Source organism: Pseudorca crassidens, chromosome 6 (genome assembly GCF_039906515.1).
Source record: "Pseudorca crassidens isolate mPseCra1 chromosome 6, mPseCra1.hap1, whole genome shotgun sequence".
In the NCBI taxonomy this organism is placed as follows: Eukaryota; Metazoa; Chordata; class Mammalia; order Artiodactyla; family Delphinidae; genus Pseudorca; species Pseudorca crassidens.
The window spans coordinates 71,737,891-71,755,713 of NC_090301.1; the positions used below are offsets into that span (position 1 = coordinate 71,737,891).

Sequence of the window (17,823 nt, forward strand, 5' to 3'; positions counted from 1 at the left end):
TTAAGTACTCAGAATATAAGAAGGGGAATAATGAGCTTCTTAGTTTTAATCCTAAAGCTGGCAGTCACTCCATCTGTGGTCTTGGGACAATCATTTAAACTGCTTACCTTGGTTTTCTTGCCTACTGTTCATATGTGTGCTAAGTAAAATGAATGTTGTTTTTCTTTATGGTAGTACAAAGTGTAAAGAAAATGATTATTCATAAGTATTTTATAAAATGGACAACAGACCCTGAACATAGAATAGGAAAACATTTAGGAGTCACAGTAGACAAGGAAATAATAGAAAAAATATTTCTATTGTAAAATAGTGGAAAGTAAAGTTTAAAATAAACACCATATAACTGCCCTTTTAATTTCAACAAAATTGTTAGTTTTGCTAAATCCCTAATATAACATTACCAGAGGATTCTACATATTGTTGGGTACATGACTAAAATGAGAAGTGGAAAGCTTGGAGGTGATTTAGTAAAGAGTCACAAATATACTTAAATTATTTAACTTTTTCTCAAAAGTCTTATTCCTGGAAATGAGATTATTTAGAGTAGAGGGAAGAAGATGTGTATATATTATAGGCCTATAAGTATAGTTCACCTAAAAAGTAAGATGTTTAATTTTTAAACTCTAGAACTAGGCATCCTGGTTATATTTAAAAATACTATGAAATTATTAAACACTGAAGGCAGCTACTGAAGATGGTCATAGAACCTAACATTCAGAAATATTTTAAAAATATTCTGGGATAATGTAAATACTTTTGCTGAGACAGTTAAGGTAACTTCTTTTGCAAAATGATTATCAAAGATATTTTAGGTAACTTGGTAATTTATGTTATTGGTCATTCTAAGGAGATTCCAAAGATTGTATTTAATGAATATTCCAACTTGGTCAAGTTATTGAAGTAGGACTTATAGTAGTGCCTCTGTTTAATTTGTTATTTATTTATTTATTTGTTTTTGCTGCATTGGGCCTTTGTTGCTGTGCGTGGGCTTTCTCTGGTTACGGTGAGTGGGGGGGGGTACTCTTTGTTGCGGTGCGGTGGCTTCTCTTGTTGCGGAGCACGGGCTCTAGGTGTGTGGGCTTCAGTGGTTGTGGCATGCGGACTCAGTAGTTGTGGCTTGTGAGCTCTAGAGCACACGGGCTTAGTTGCTCTGTGGCATGTGGGATCTTCCTGGTCCAGGGCTCGAACCCATCTCCCTTCACTGGCAGGCGGATTCTTAACCATTGTGCCGCCAGGGAAGTCCTGTTTAATTTGTAATAGCAAATAATAGATGTCACTTATTGAATACTTAATATGTGCAAACTACTGCGCTAATTTTATTGTAGGAGAGGCAAACTTTTAACTTTACCCTCTTAGAGTTCTATTTGGCAGGGCCTGAGAATTAAATTGACGTAAGATAGATCAACAGGAGAAAAGCATACAGCTTTATTTAACACATAGTTTTGTGTGAAACAGAGTCTGCAAAAGGAATGAAGACCAAAGAAATGGTGAAATCTACTTTTTTTATGTTAGGTTGACCAAAGAGAGGCAATTGGGGAAAAGTGACTAAGCTATTTGGAGAGACTAAAGGAAGATAAGAATTATTTTAACAAGGTCTGTTTGTTGAGAATTCTCTCAGTCTCAACTTTTCATCTTTGATGATAAGAATATTACTTTCCTTCTGGTATAGGGAGGACATCTTTCATATAGTAATTTCATTTCCTGCTTTTAAGAGAAAGGAGGAAAGTCAGTGTTTTTCTTGTATTTGCTGTTTTTCAAGTGCCTTTAACTCAAAACAGTCAATATGCCAGAGCAGCGTATTTTGAAGAAGGATGTTCTGAATTCCTTCATTATCATCTTATTTTACATTCATGATAATCACATGAGGTATAGGTAGTATCATTACCCCCATTTCTGCTGATCAGGAAATAGCTGTAGAGAATTTAAATGATTTCGTCAATGTCCTTTAGTCAGTAAGTGCCAGAGCCAGACCAAAATCTCTAACAAAATCTAGAAAGAACTCAGTCTTCAGTGTCATGCCTTTAAGCATTGTGTTTATATTTTGGAGATAATAAAGGCGTTAAAGTCTTTGATTTAGATGGGGTTTTTTTTCAGCAGTTTATCAAATATTAGAATCCTTACTAAGTGTCAGACACTATAAGTACATTCTGCGATAGTAATGGAAAGCAAAATTAAGTCCCTCGTTTCACAAAACTTACAGTTTAGTGGAAGAGGCAAAAATATAACAGCCTATTATAGTACCATGTGATAACTGATATAATAGGGGTAAGTGCAAGATACTAAAGGTGACACAAAGAAGTTCTAATGTCTTCTTTTATTTATATATTTAATTTATATTTGGGGTGCTGTTCTAGGGATATATAAGTAAATAAAATTTTCAAACGTCTCTGCTCTTGTGGAACGTATATTGGGGCGGAGTCAACAGTAAGCATAATAAATAAGTATATAGCATGTTAGAAGGTGACAAGTGTTATGGAGGAAAGAAAAAGTAGAGAAGGGTAAGAAGGCTGTGGTGGTGATGAGTTGGGTGATGTTTGAGCAACGATCAAGGAAGTTAACTATGCAGATATCTTTGGGAAGAGCCTTCCAGGTAGAGGACTCAAGGCAAAAGCATACCCGGTGTGTTCAGAGTAATGATTGGAGTAGAGTGAGGGAGAAGGGAGAGTAGGAGGTTTTGACAGAGGTAACTGGGGCTTTACAGAGCACTGTAGGGACTTTAAGGAGCCATTGCGGGCTTTCGGTAAATCTGGCTTATATTTGTAAAGGTTCACTCCACTTGCTATGTTGAGAATAGACGGTAGGGAGGCATTGACCACCAGTTAGAAGTCTCTTAGAGTAATCTGATTGAAAAGTAGTGGCTTAGGTAAGGCTGGTAGTGGTTAAATTCTGGATGTTTTTAAGGTACAACCAAAATGTTTTCTGATGGATTGGATGTGGAATATGAGAAAAAGAGAAGGCCAGATGACTCCAAGGTTTTCTGCTGAGCAACTAGAAGGATGGCGTTGCCATCAACTGTGAGATGGGGACGGTTTTCATAGGGAGCAGGTTTGGGATAGGGATGGACAATCAGGAGTTTGGTTTTGGATGTGGTAGATTTTTAAGTGTTTAATAGATATGCAAGTGGAGATTGTGGGAAGATTTTCCAGAGGAGATACCATCTAAATTGAGGCTGAAGAGTGAATTGGTGGTGATTTATGATGAACTTTGAGAACATTCTTTATACACTTAAATGAATTGGCTTTTTCTACTTTTACATATTTACAAACTAGAGTTACGTTACGTTAGAGTAACGTCTAAACATCTAAAAAGTAATAACATTTAAAAGTAAAAAAATTGTTTATCCCAACAAATTATTCTAAGTAGTTAAGTTTTCAGAGTATTTCAGTAGCTACTGTATTCATGAGTTGTGCTGGGTGCTTTTACATATATTGATTCTCACCATAATGCTGTAAGGTAAGTTTTATTTCCATTTTACATTTGGAGAAACTGAGTCTGAAGGAGATTACAGTTGCCTAAGGTCATTGATGTATTAGATGATGGGTCTGGATTCAAATCTAGGTATTTAGATTGTATTGTCCATGCTCCTTATTTTAAAAATGTATATTTTTAACCTTGCAAAGTTTTAAACATTTGTTTAAGGTCTCAAGGAGTTGTCTTTTTGAGCATTAGTTATTCTGTATTGTAGCATAATGATACCCTTGAGACATAAGATTTGTAGACTCTTGGTCATGGAGTCAAGCCATTTGTTGGTCTTTTTTAAGTTCCTACACAGCTTTCAGTACAGTTTCCTATTACAGATACTCTCTCCATTCCTGGCCCTCGTTCCCATGTGTAGTGCTTAATATGTGCTTAGAAATTTACAGCTGCTATCATCATCATCTTTATCCCTCTTTCTAATATGCTGGGACCTTGGGAGTCTCAACCCAAGCTTCTTGGATCATGTGTAAATTATAAAGCCTCAGAGATTAAGGGTATGAGGACTTCCCAATTAATGAAGAATGAGTTTTAACTCATTTATTTTGTCTGATGGAAACCATTTTTTGTTTCCTTCTCTTTATTGACTGTTTTCTGGGGAACTGAATTTGATAAATAGCTGTATTTCTGGCTGGAAAAGCAATATTCTCTGAGACGCCAGTGGGTATTTTCACTGTAAAAGTGAACATAAGTCATTCTACTTTGGTAGGGAATAGAAATATAGCTGTTCATTGAAATAGATTTACTTTTGAGGTAATGATGCCATATTTTAAAAACTTAAACCTTTTGCCTTTAGATCAAAATACGTTATTTCTTAAATTTCATGTGAGCCAATACCCTTTTGCGGTACGCGGGCCTTTCACTATTGTGGCCTCTCCCGTTGCGGAGCACAGGCTCTGGACGTGCAGGCTCAGCGGCCATGGCTCACGGGCCCAGCCGCTCCGCGGCATGTGGGATCCTCGTGGACTGGGGCACGAAACCGTGTCCCTTACATCGGCAGGCGGACTCTCAACCACTGCGCCACCAGGGAAGCCCTGAGCTAATACTCTTTACATTTATGATATGTTTTCAAAGACATACTTAAAGAGCAAATCATTCAGACATTCTGCAGGAAAGAAATATTTTAACAAACACATATTATGCATTTCTCTAAGTACCAATTAAAAAAAGAAAACCCTGCTGTGGATTAAAATAGCCTATAAGCCTCAAAGGTCATTTTAAGCATATACTAATTTTCTATATAGGTAGAAAATTTACCTAGCCTTTGTATCTCTGTTCTATAAGTATATAACTTTATCGTAAGTGTGCTATATCTATTTCTCAAGTTTTTATGCTGTTTTCCAAAGGAATATCTCATATATATATATATTCATTCTTCTTATTCTTTTCTTTAAAGTCTTCCTTCTCTCTCATCATTATACCCCAAATTCTTATGTATAATTTATTTTAAGATCACTATAATCACTAAATAAGATTTTTAAGTAAACAAAACTTTTGGTTGGCCCCCAGACACCTTTTTTATTATAATTAAATTGTCTGTGTAATTTCATATTTTATTTAATCCTGTTCAGGATTAAATGTATATATCCTGTACATTTCTACTTAGACAAAAAATATTTGTATATATGTTAAATGTGTATTCCTCACCTTTTTTTTTTTTTTTTTTTTTTTTTTGCGGTACGCGGAACTCTCACCGTTGTGGCCTCTCCTGTTGCGGAGCACAGGCTCCGGACGCGCAGGCTCAGCAGCCATGGCTCACGGGTCCAGCCGCTCCGCGGCATGTGGGATCTTCCCGGACCGGGGCACAAATCCGTGTCCCCTGCATCGGCAGGCGGACTCTCAACCACGGTGCCACCAGGGAAGCCCTCACCTTTTTAATTTTTTGTTTGGATCGTATCTTATCTTTAAATCATTTGGGGAAAAAGAAAAGTGATTGGTCAAACAGCATTTTCTGTTAAAAGTATCCTACTACCTATTTTTAATAGTTATAAAACTAAGTCTATTACATCCTTGATTCATTGGAGTGCCCAGGGAATGAGTATTCTGATTATTTTTTCCCAGAGATAACAGTTGTTATTGAAATTCTTACTTAATGGATAAGTGCAAGTGTAAAATTGAAATATTTTTTGATAATTTGAAGATGATAGAGGGCTGTTGGATTCTGATTTGACAATTTCAGCTACTACTAATCTCGTTTGGTAAAAAAAAAGTACAAACAAATATTAAATATGAGTCTTGATTTGATAATTTGAGCAACTAATCTTGTTTTGTAAACAAAGCATAATCAAATATTAAATGTGTAATAGTAATTTAAAAACACCAGAGATTTCAAAAGGAGGATGAAATTTAGTGCTAAATGAGTGATATAAACAAGTAAAATACTATGAGTTGATAATAAGAGAAGGTCATAGAATGATCAAGGAAGGCTTCTTTAAGGAAAAGGGACCTGAGCTTCAAACATTGAAGAGGGACTTCAAACATTACTTGTTATAACATTTTTATTGAGATATAATTTATACACCATACAGTTCACCCATGTAAAGTGTACAATCCAATGGCTTTTGGTAAATTACATTATTACATTTTTGAAGTGGTGGTAAAAGTATATAACATAAAATTTGCCTTTTTAATACTTTTTATGTTTACAATTCATTGTCATTAATTACATTCAAAATGTTGTGCAAACATCACCACTGTCTATTTCCAAAAATTTTCATCATTCTAAATAGAAACTCTATAACTGTTAAGCACTAACTCCATTTCTCCCTACCCCTGCCCCTGGTAAACTTGAATCTACTTTCTGTCCTGTTGATTTGCTTATTCTAGATATTTCCTATAAGTGAAATCATATAATATTTGTCCTTTTGTGTCAGGTTTATTTCACTCACTGTAATGTTTTCAAGGTTCATCCACGTTATAGCATATATCCCAACTCCATTGCTCTTTAGGACTCAGTGATATCCCATTATACATATAAATAAATATTATATATATAATACAAACATATAAATGTATATATATATATCATTTTATTTGTCCATTCATCTGTTGATGGACATTTGGATGTACAAATATTTGTTCAAGTCTCTTTGAATTTTTTTTGGTATGTATGTACCTTGGAGAAGAATTGCTAGGTCATGTGGTAATTTTATGTTTAGCTTTTTGAGGAACTGTCAAACTGTTTTCCATAGCAAGCGTCTTATCAAGCATTAATTTTTATTTTATTATACTATAGATATACAGTATGTAAAAAATTAAGCTGAATGAATACTGGCTTCGGTAAATACCATATATTTTTTTTAAAAGGATCAAGGAAAGAAAAGAAACAGAAAGCCATGTGTTACACATGAGAAAATGTGTATGTATAAAGAGCTACCTCTTAAAGTGAATTTTAATAAAATAATTAAACCTTCGAGTTGTATGTTATCTCAATATTGCTCTAGTAGTTTATAAAACATGGTCACCAAATTTCTATTTCTCAGTCCCTAGGCATCTATTATAAATAGATAGGTACAGATATTTCTGTAAGTAGTTAGTGCAATTTAGTTTATTTCTGCCCAATTTTAAGGTACTTCTATTTTAGTTTTTTAGTTGCCTTTTTTGCACTGTAAAGTAAAATCTCCCTTAATTATCTCTAACTGGAAAATATTCCAATATATTCTATTTAGTTATTTTATATTTATTTACTTCATATAGGCTAACATTTTATATAAGTCTGAGACAAAAGACTAGAGGTATTTCAGTTGACATTTAAAAAATGACTCTCTTAAAGTATAAATTCTGGAATTCAATGTGAGTTAGGAAAACAGTGTTTACCTATCTTTTCATATATCAGTGAGGGACCACTAAGCCAAAAGAAGCTTATTTCATGGGCTTGATAAGATCATGTGACTCAGGAAATGGGAAGCAATATTGGGATAGGGAAACTTTTTGACCTAATTACAGATTTCCCTAGGAGAGATATGTAATATCACAAGCACACATACAGTAATGAATCACGCTTGTGAACTCAGTATGGAAATAGTAACAGCAGATGTAATGAGTCTTCCTGGTAAGAATATTGGTTAGGATATCAGAGAGGTATTTCTCATCAAAGATGTACATGTGAATATTTGATGCATAGGGAGTTTGAAATAGCCAGCAATTTTGAGAAAATTGACACAAGATAGCTCATAGAATAATTTTTGTTTTCTTTGTTCAAACCTCTGAGACAAATTCCTTAATATTGATTTGAGCTTAGTGAGTCTTTCCACACCTAAGTAGGAAGAGAGATCGAGGTTATGGGGTGTCTAAATCATCAACAAAGTTTAGACTTAGGGAAAAACTTTGGGGAAATAATTTTCCACTTGGTTAAAACCAAAAAGACAATAGTCTATTAAGTACAGAATTGTGGTAGACTTTTAAATACTTTGAATAACCTACTGAAAATTAAATAATTAGATAAAATATTTTAAAAAATTTTTATTGTGGCATTGTTGAGCTAAGGAAGTAAAGAATTTAAAGGGATAAAAGACTAAGTGAAATAGAAAATTTGAGGAGGGGGATTAGAAGACAATATTCTTAAAATGTCCATAGTACATAAAGAGACCTACAGACTGAAAGCAATTCCTATTAAAATCCCAATGACATTTTTCACAGAAATAGAAAAAAAAAATTCTAAAATTCACATGGAACCATGAAAGATCACAAATAGCCAAATCAATCTTTAGAAAGAAGAACAAAGTTGGAGGCATCAATTTCCTCATATAAAAATATATTACAAAGCTACAGTGGTCAAAACAGTATATTACTGACATAAAGACAAACATATAGACTAAAGGAACAGAATAGAGGGTCCAGAAATAAATCCATGCAGATACAGTCAATTAATCTTCAAAAAGGGTGCCAAGAATATGTGATAAGGAAAGCCTAGTTTTTCCAACAAAAGGTGTTGGGAAAACTGCATATTCACATACAAAAGAATTAAATTGGACCCTTATCTTACACCATACACAAAAATCAACTCAAAATGGATTAAAGACTTCAATGTAAGATCTGAAGCTGTAAAATTCCTAGAAGAAAACTCAGGGGAAAAGCTTCATGACATTGATCGTGGCAAAGGTATCACAGATATGACACCCAAAGCATTGGCAACAAAAACAAAAATTAATGAGGGAGACTGCATCAAACTAAAAAATCTTCTGCATAGCAAAGGAAACAATTGTCAGAGAGAAAAGGCAACCTATGGAATGGGAAAAAATATTTGCAAACTACATATCTGATAAAGTGTTAATCTCCAAAACATATGAGAACTCTTACAGTTCAATAGTAAAAAAACTAATAGTCTGATTTTAAAAATGGGCTAACAACTTGAGCAGACATTACTCCAAAAAAGACATACAAATGGCCAACAGGTATGAAAAAATGCTCAATGTCACTGATTATCAGAGAAATGCAGATCAAATCCACAATGAGATATTACCTCATACCTTTCAGGGTGGCTATTATCAAAAAAACAAAAAAACAGTGAGTATTGGCTAGGATGTGGAGAAATTGGAACCCCGCACACTGTGGGAATGTAGAATGGTGCAGTCACTTTGGAAAATAGTATAGAGGTTCCTCAAGAAATTAAAAATAGAATTGGGCTTCCCTGGTGGCGCAGTGGTTGAGGGTCCGCCTGCCGATGCAGGGGACACGAGTTCGTGCCCTGGTCCGGGAAGATCCCACATGCCGCAGAGCGGCTGGGCCCGTGAGCCATGGCCGCTGAGCCTGTGCTTCCCGAGCCTGTGCTCCGCAACGGGAGAGGCCACAGCAGTGAGAGGCCCGCGTACCGCAAAAAAAAAAAAGAAAAAAAAAGAAAAATAGAATTAGCATATAATCCAGCAAACTCACTTCTGGGTATTTATCCAAAAGAATTCAACTCACAATCTTAAAGACATATTACTGCACCTATATTCATTACAGCACTGTTCACAGTGGCCAAGTTGTAGAAACCACCTAACTGTCCATCAGCAGATGAATAGATAAAGAAAATGTAGTTATAAGAATACAGTGAAATAACTATTTCGCCTTTAAAAAAGAAGGAAAATCTGCAATATGCAACAACATGGATGAACCTTGAGGACGTTATGCTTAGTAGAATAAGCCAGTCACAGGAAGACAAATACTGCATGATTCCACTTACATAAAATATCTAAAATAGTCAAATTTATTAGAATCAAAGCGTGGGATGGTGGTTGCCAGGGACTGAGGGGAAGGAGAAATGGAGGGTTACTAGACAGTGGGCACAAAGTTTCAGTTAAGAAGGTAAATAAGCTCTAGAGATCTGTTGTGCAGCATTGTACGTACAGTCAACAGTAGTGTATTGTACACTTACAAATTTGTTAAGAGGGTAGATTTCATATTGAGTGTTCTTGCGACAGTAAGAAAAATTTTTTAAAAAATTAAAAGAGGGTAAAAAAAGACCACTGAAGTCAGCTTTCCTTTCAAGATACTTGCTGCACCCTGGTGATAGGAGTATTTATTAGGTTGTGTAATATTCCATAGTAGAAATCAAATTATCTTGCTATTAATTCTTTTTTTAAAAAATATTTATTTATTTACTTGGGTGCATCGGGTCTTAGTTGCGGCATGCGGGATCTTTTAGTTGCGGCATTCAGGATCTAGTTCCTTGACCAGAGATCGAACCGAGGCCCCCTGCATTGGGAGCGTGGAGTCTTAGCCACTGGACCACCAGGGAAATCCCATCTTGCTATTACTTCTATTTCAAAATATCTCTACTTCCAGTTAGAAGCAATATGGTCCCTTTTGAACCTCACTTTTTCAAACTTTTAAGTTCCTTCTTTTTAAAAGTATCTGTACCTTTAGTATAACTAACTGTTACCTACTTTGCCCCTTCTCATTTTTGTTATTTTAATTATTCTTTTATCATTCCATTTTAAAAGATTACTGGTCATGTGGTCAGAAGCATCAAATGAATCCTAGATCTAATTTTATTGCCAGTATCTTAGTGCACTGATTGAAAAACACATCTAATTTTCCAAAATCAAATTAATCCCTGATGAACATGTAGACACATACTCAAATAGACTTAATGCCTTAGAACTTTCTGGAACTAGTTTATGTGAAATTCAAATGAAATTTTTTTAGAGATACCACTGCTTTTTTTTTTTTTTTTTTTTTTACCACTGCTTTTTTCCTACTAATAGTGCCAATTTTTGGACTCTTTAACCTCTTTGGATATTTTATATTGTTAAGATTCTTTTACTTACCTCATTCTTTCCCTTTGCTTTTTCTTACCCTCCTCACATCCTGGGACACAACTTACGGAGGGTGGAAACGGACTTAGTACTCTCAGTTATTCATCTCTAACTCCAAAAGGAAAGTTTTTAGGATCTCAAAAATTGGGAAGTGGAGAACAGGACATTGGTGGTAATGATGTTTCCCTTGCTGGCCCTGTATTGTAATAAATATATAGTTTGTAAAAGGCAGGTCCTGTTCTCTAAACTGTAGCCTAAGTTATTAATAGTATCCTTTCTGAAGGTTGGGGTGTTTCCTGAAACAGGCCTATCTGGTTCTTTGTGGAATTACTGCCTAAGTACTGGGAGATATTCCTCCACCTAATAAACAGCTTATAGAAGTCTATATCTATCTTCCTTCTCTGGAAGCTTTTCTAAAATCTTTATTGCCTAAGAAGATTGGTTTATTCTAATCTGTTTATTTCATTAATCATTCTGTAGACATGATATTGAAACTGAACTTTATGGATATTCAATTATCTTAGTATAATATGGCAAATTATAATTCAAATCTCTTGAATATTTGGGACAATAGGTTCCATTGCTAGGTCCAGTTACCCTCCCATCTTCCTGGCTCCCTCTGTGTGGGTGAGGTGGAGACCGAAGAAGTGATAGACCATGGTAAGGGCTACCTGGTAAGGGATATGTGGGTAACTGTAGAGCCTTACCCAGATAGTCACTTGTCCTTGTAGAAACTTTTTTGGAGGAGTGGTGGTCCCGTTTCCCTACTTCCTTTCAGTATGCCTAGTGTATATGTAAAACTCAGTTTAAATAATCTACTTATAGGACATAGCAGCCAGCGCCTATGAGAGTTCTTTGAGAAGAAGTGGAAGGAGAGATCCTTGGTTTGGATTTCTCTGTCCTTACTATGACAGGAAGATGGCTGGAAGTTCTCATACCTGCCCTTGTTACCAATCACCCTGAATGCTCACCTGGATACAGGGTAGACAGTCTGTAATATTCATTTAGCTTATGCATATATACCTATTTAGAACCTTTGTGTAACAGTAAAGCCAGTTATAGAAGCTCCCTTTACATGTATTTGCTGTTATGAATTATTTGCTGTATACAATTACTTACTGTATGAATTATTCTGTTTTTATTTTCCCACTTGGCTTTTGGACTTTAAAATGGTGATTATTTCTGTTTTTTTCCCATTTTCTCATTGTGCTCTTCTTTTCCAGGCTGTCTGTATATTTTTCCTACTCTTCTTGTACTCATCTTAATCCCTCTCACCACGTCATTTTAGCAGATCTTTTTCTTTTTTTCTTTCCATTTTAGTCAGACTTATAGCATCCTTAATATTAGTAATATTATATACCAGGCCAACAGTGCAGTCAACACTAGTTGATTGTTATTTTCATTTGAACCCCCAGATTGATATTATCTAGTAATGTTGAATTGAAGCTTTGTAAAGCACTGTGGCAACGATTCTCAACCCTCCTTGCCCATTAAAATCTCCTAGAGGGCTTTCTAAAATTATTAATGCATAGCATAGCCCCCATCCCCAGAGATTCTGATATAATTGGTCTGGAATTGGGCTCTGCATGTATATAAATATTTTTAAGATCCCCCAGGTGATTCTAATGTATAGCCAGGATTGAGAATCATTGCATTAAAGAAAGTCTAGGGTAAAACTTTTTCTAGTAAAAAATTCATTTAATAGTAAATATTTGAAAACCTAGTAGTTGAAGGCACTATGCCCAATTCTCTTCTACTGTGAAATAAATCATACACTCCTTTGTTTCACTAGATTCTAAATTAAGATTTTTTTAATTGGTCAAATTTTCTCTGAGTAGATGAGTCCCTTCATTTGTAGTAGCTTATTTTATCTGTGGATATTTTGTAAATCATTTTCATAATGTTACTCCTCCTGTTCATCAAGCTTTAAAATAACTTGATAGTGTTTATATAATAAACATGTAGCTTTGTAAATCAAGTTCTGTTTACTAAGGCAGATTTTGAAACATTTTTGCTGTCTGTGTCTTTGTTTAAAATATAACCTTTATATAAGATTGAAGAGTAGACCCAAACAAATTTATGTGAAACTTTGTTAGAGGAATATTCTAGACCTGTACTTTTATGTATTTGTATATAGTATTTTATATTTATATGAAAAAGTATCTTATTGTGTACGCTGGGTGGAATCTCATTTATCTATCCTCTATGGGACTCCGATATACATCTTAAGAGAGAGATGTTCAGTGAGATTCATAAAACAAATGTGACTCAACTGACCCCAGGGTGTTGCTATGTTTTAAGTAAAGTAAAATTAGCTAACAAAAATGAACTAGTAGACCCTAAGTCCTTACTTTAGCGAATTTGAGAAGTTTGGTATAACTATGGAAAAGAGTTTATTAGCACAAATAGGTCACATGAATGGCAGGTTACATTTTTTTTTTTTTTTTTTTTGGTTTCAACAGTTTATTAAAATTCGGAAATGAGGACTAGGTGCCAACAGAAGACACTCTGTACTGTGTGCTTTACAAGTCAGGTTTCTTGAATGATAGATAGGGTAAATTACTAATCAAGAGTGATGCTTTTCCTTTAATTATCACATTTATAGTATATTTATAATATACTTAGACAAAGTTAAAACAAAGTGTAGACATTTATTGTATTCAATTTACTTGACCAGTTTGTGGAAGCTTTTTGAAGAGATTTTCTGATTTACTTTTTTAGGTGAATGAATTTTTAGAATTAAAGAGGTCTTCAGCTATTTATTCAACAAATATTCTTTGAACACATTCTATGTGCCAGGACTCTTCTAGGCTTGTGAAGATACGGTAGTGAACAAAATGGATATATTAGTCAATAGTCTTGTGGGGGAGTCAGACAAATTAGAAAAATAAATGAAATATTTTAGATGGTAATAAGTGCTAAGGAGAAATGGTGCTGGTGATGTAGTGCTGATTTTTAAATAATATGGCCAGGAAAGGCCTCATGGAGAAGGCAATGTGACAGGACATTTGAGCATTCTGAACTAAACTTTCAGGAGAAGGTTAAAAAAAAAAAAAAAAAGGAGCATTACTGGTGTATTTTAAAAAGTAAAGTCCCAAGCATATGGGAAAACTATAGTTTAGAGATGTTAAATTGCCCAGTGTCACATGCTATTGGTTAGTGTCATAGCTGCAAATGGAATTCAGGCATCCCTATTCCCTATGCTCTTTTCTTCCTTGTTATTTTACTCTTATTTGGGGATATGAGGATGAGGTGAGGTTAGTTATTAAATATGTTATTGTTAAACCTTTCTGCTATTTATTTAGAAGATCTATAATCACCTAAAAATTGATATTTTAGGTAAGAAAACATAAACAATGATAAAATGTGTTGCTCCTAAGTACAAAATTACAGAAGACCAAAAAGGATAAGTTAATATTCATACTTAAAACAGAGTGGGTACTGCTTGAAAATAAGAATGAGTAAATTTTTCTACTATTATGGTAGTGGGATTAGGTTAAGTGATAAAAGACTTGGAATGCGAGATAAAGACTACTTTGTATTAACTTTAACAAGGTTATGGGAGTTGTCCAACAAAGCAGCTGGGAAACACTGGAGTTAGTATAGGGTATCAAAATAGTTTTCAAGGGAAGCCAAGGTCTTACACAATAAATGAAACCATCAAATCAGAAAAATGAGGAAGAATGAAAAGTTGGTAGTAGTGACAGCACTAGAGTAGAATCAAGTAGAAACAGGAGAGCGGGTTCAAAATTAGGCTCATGATTGACAAGTATATGTCTGTCCCTCTTACAGGTCCTTAATATTTGTTGTTGACTTTGGAGTGATAGATTAAAGGAAACGTGTAGGCCTCGTTGGTCAACATTTTTCTACTTCAGAAACTGAAAATGTATAAGCAGTTTGTGTAGTTATTGACAAGCATATTTAAGAAAACTTACTTTAAAGTTATTCCGACATAAACAATTTATAAGAAGTAAGGAGAGACTTTTCTCAATCTTAAGTTTCTCATTTTTTTTAACTGACTGACAACTGATGATAGATATTAAGTCAGAATTCCTCATCTGTAAAATTGAAGTAATAATGCCTGATCTACCTACTTCAGGGTTTTTCCTTAGTGTAAAGTGAGAATATATGCACATACTTTTTTTGGTAAATTATCAAGTTCCATATAAATTTTAAAGATTATTATACATTTTCATTCAAAGCCTTTTATTGAGGTCTTACATTCTAGGTTTAAGGCTGTGAAGGTGATAAGCAGTAGTCCCTGCTTCTCAAGGATCTCACATTGTGGCAGGAAGTCAGATATCAAAACAGAAAATTGCTATACAGTGTTGTAAGTGCTTTAATTAGGGAATATACCAGAGCAACAAGAAAGGAGTACCTAAGACTACCTCAGTGAATTAGAACGGTTGCCCAGATTAGGTAATAACATGAGATGAAACCTAGAATGTGTATAGGAGTTTAACAGGGAATAAGGGAAGGACATTTGAGGGAGGTGAACACCATGTACCAAATACATGGCATGGATACATGGGAGACCATATTATATTTGGGGAAATGGCGAGAAGTTTAGTTACTTAGTGTATGAGAAGAGAGTGACACCAAAGATGAAGTCACAGGCCTCATTAAGAAGAGCTTTTTATGCCAAACAGAGGACCTGGGATTTTATCGTGTATTTGATGGAGAGATAATGAAAGATTTTTTAAAGTGGTAGAGTGGCAGGATCAGATTTTTATATTAAAAAGATTACTATTAAAATAAATAGGATTGCTGTGTCTGCGTGGAGGAGTGGAGAAGAGAAGCAGAGGAACCTCTTAGAAGGCTCTTGCAGTATTTCCAGTAAGAACTGATTTAGGGTTATGCTAAGATGATGGTGGGAATAGAGAGAAGATATTTAGGAAACAGAGTGCAGAAGAGAGTGAATAATTTGTGGTTTAGAATCTCAGGCTTATTTATCTCTGTTAAATCCCTCTATTATAAAAATCTAGCTAGTCATGTGACTATTGGAATGAAGTTGTGGAACAAGTCTGGTAAGTACTTAGGAGCTTATATGTTGGATAAACCTGTTAGTTCCCAAACTGAATTAATGTAACTTTAGCAAGTTAAAAAATTATTTCTGTATCTATCTCTGTCTCTGTCTCTACCTCTGTCTCTGTCTCTATATCTATAGAGAGGGAGAGAGAGGGAGAGAGGAGGGAGGGAGGGAGGGAGGTAGAAGGGAGAGAGGGAGAGTGATGTAAAATTAACTAAATGGATGAGTGCCTGAGTTTGATAAGTGAAACATGAAAGGTCATACTAGGGACATTCTACATTTAGTCTTGAATATGGAGGCTAGAATTGAGAATACTGATTTTAAAATTTCAATAGAGAATACATTAAGTCAAATAGCATTTTATCAACACGAGATCCAAAGGTTCTTGTTTTTAACAGCTTTATGGACATACAATTCACATACCATACAATTCACCCATTTAAAGTATGTAATTCAGTTTTTAGTGTATTCACAGAGTTGTGCAACCATAACCATAGTCAACTAAAACATTTTCATCATTCCCAAAAAGAAACCCAATTCCCATTAGTAGTCATCTCCCATTTTTCCTCAACTGTCCCATGGCCCAAGGCAACTACTAATCTACTTTGTGTCTTTATAGATTTGCCCTTTCAGGGCATTTCATATACATGGAATTATGCAGTATGTGGTCCTTTATGATTGGCTTATTTCACTTAGTATAACATTTTCAAGGTTCTTCCATGTTGAAGCATGTATCAATACTTCATTCTTTTTATTACTGAATAATATTTCATTGTATAGATATAGCACATTTTATTTATCTGTTTATCAGTTTATAGTCATTTGGATTATTTCCACATTTGTGTACAAGTTTTTGTGTGGACATATGTTTTAATTTCTCTTGGGCATATAATTAGGAAAAGGATTGCTGGGTCATCTGGTAACTCTATGTTTAGCCTTTTTTTTTTTTTCAATTTTTTTTTTTTTTTTTTTTTGCGGTACGCAGGCCTCTCACTGTTTTGGCCTCTCCTGTTGTGGAGCACAGGCTCCAGACGTGCAGGCTCAGCGGCCATGGCTCACGGGCCTAGCCACTCTGCGGCATGTGGGATCTTCCCGGACCGGGGCATAAACCTGTGTCCCCTGCATTGGCAGGCGGACTCTCAACTACTGCGCCACCAGGGAAGCCCATATGTTTAGCCTTTTGGGGAACCCAAATATTCTTAACTTTTGAACATTTGAAGTGGAATATTCAGATGAGCATTTAAAGTACAGACAGTTTTGTAGTTTCAATAGAAATATATGGTTCTATCATTATACTACATTCATCTTAGTAATCAGTAAGCTATTTATAAAGGATACTTAATTTTTTTATCACTTTAATGCTTGTTTTTAGAATGATCTTATTATTGAGTTGGTACTTTGTAGAAATACTAAAAAAATGGCTTATAGTTGTATTTATTATATCACTATATTTAACAGTTATATGATGTTTTCATGTATTTAGTGCAGGTCATGTTAAGACACATTTGAGATGTATACTTAGAGCCTTGTATTATGAAAGTAGGCAGTTAAATTCTCTCTGAGCAATGTTTTGAAGGGTCTTGAATCTTCCAAATGAAAAGTTAGGAGTATTATTATATTAATATTTTGGCCTGTCAGTGCAATAAGGAATGGACCATCTATATGCAGTTCAGAAAATAATAAAAAAGAGGAAAATGGAAGAGGCGTATGTGAAAGGATGTTAGTGCATAATTTGACTAAGTTTTATAGCTAAGAGATGGTATAGGGAATTATTGTAACTATTTGTGAATTTTTAGAAATTATTGAAGTCATAAAGGAGAAATCTTGGTCTTTACTAAAAAAAGTTATACTCTGAACAAAATTAATTTTTTGAATAATGAAAGTTATAAAATTATGCATTATCTTCTCAGGAAAAAGCAGTTTTACTATTTTGCTTATCTAAAAACTAAACTGAAAGTGTTGCTGGTATCTAAAAACAAAATTTTAAATTTTAGTATTATCTAAAGCTAAAGTAATGATAACACTCTTTTGAGAGGCAGATTGACAGGGGATACTCTAATATACTTCTTGACCATCTATTCA

The 17,823-nt window shown here is 34.5% G+C and overlaps 1 protein-coding gene across 28 annotated transcripts in view; it reads left to right on the forward strand.

Moving 5' to 3' along the window:
* Positions 1-17,823, forward strand: part of BAZ2B (bromodomain adjacent to zinc finger domain 2B) — a 385,223-nt gene that overhangs the window by 213,741 nt on the left and 153,659 nt on the right. The gene's annotated exons all lie outside the window — the stretch shown is intronic.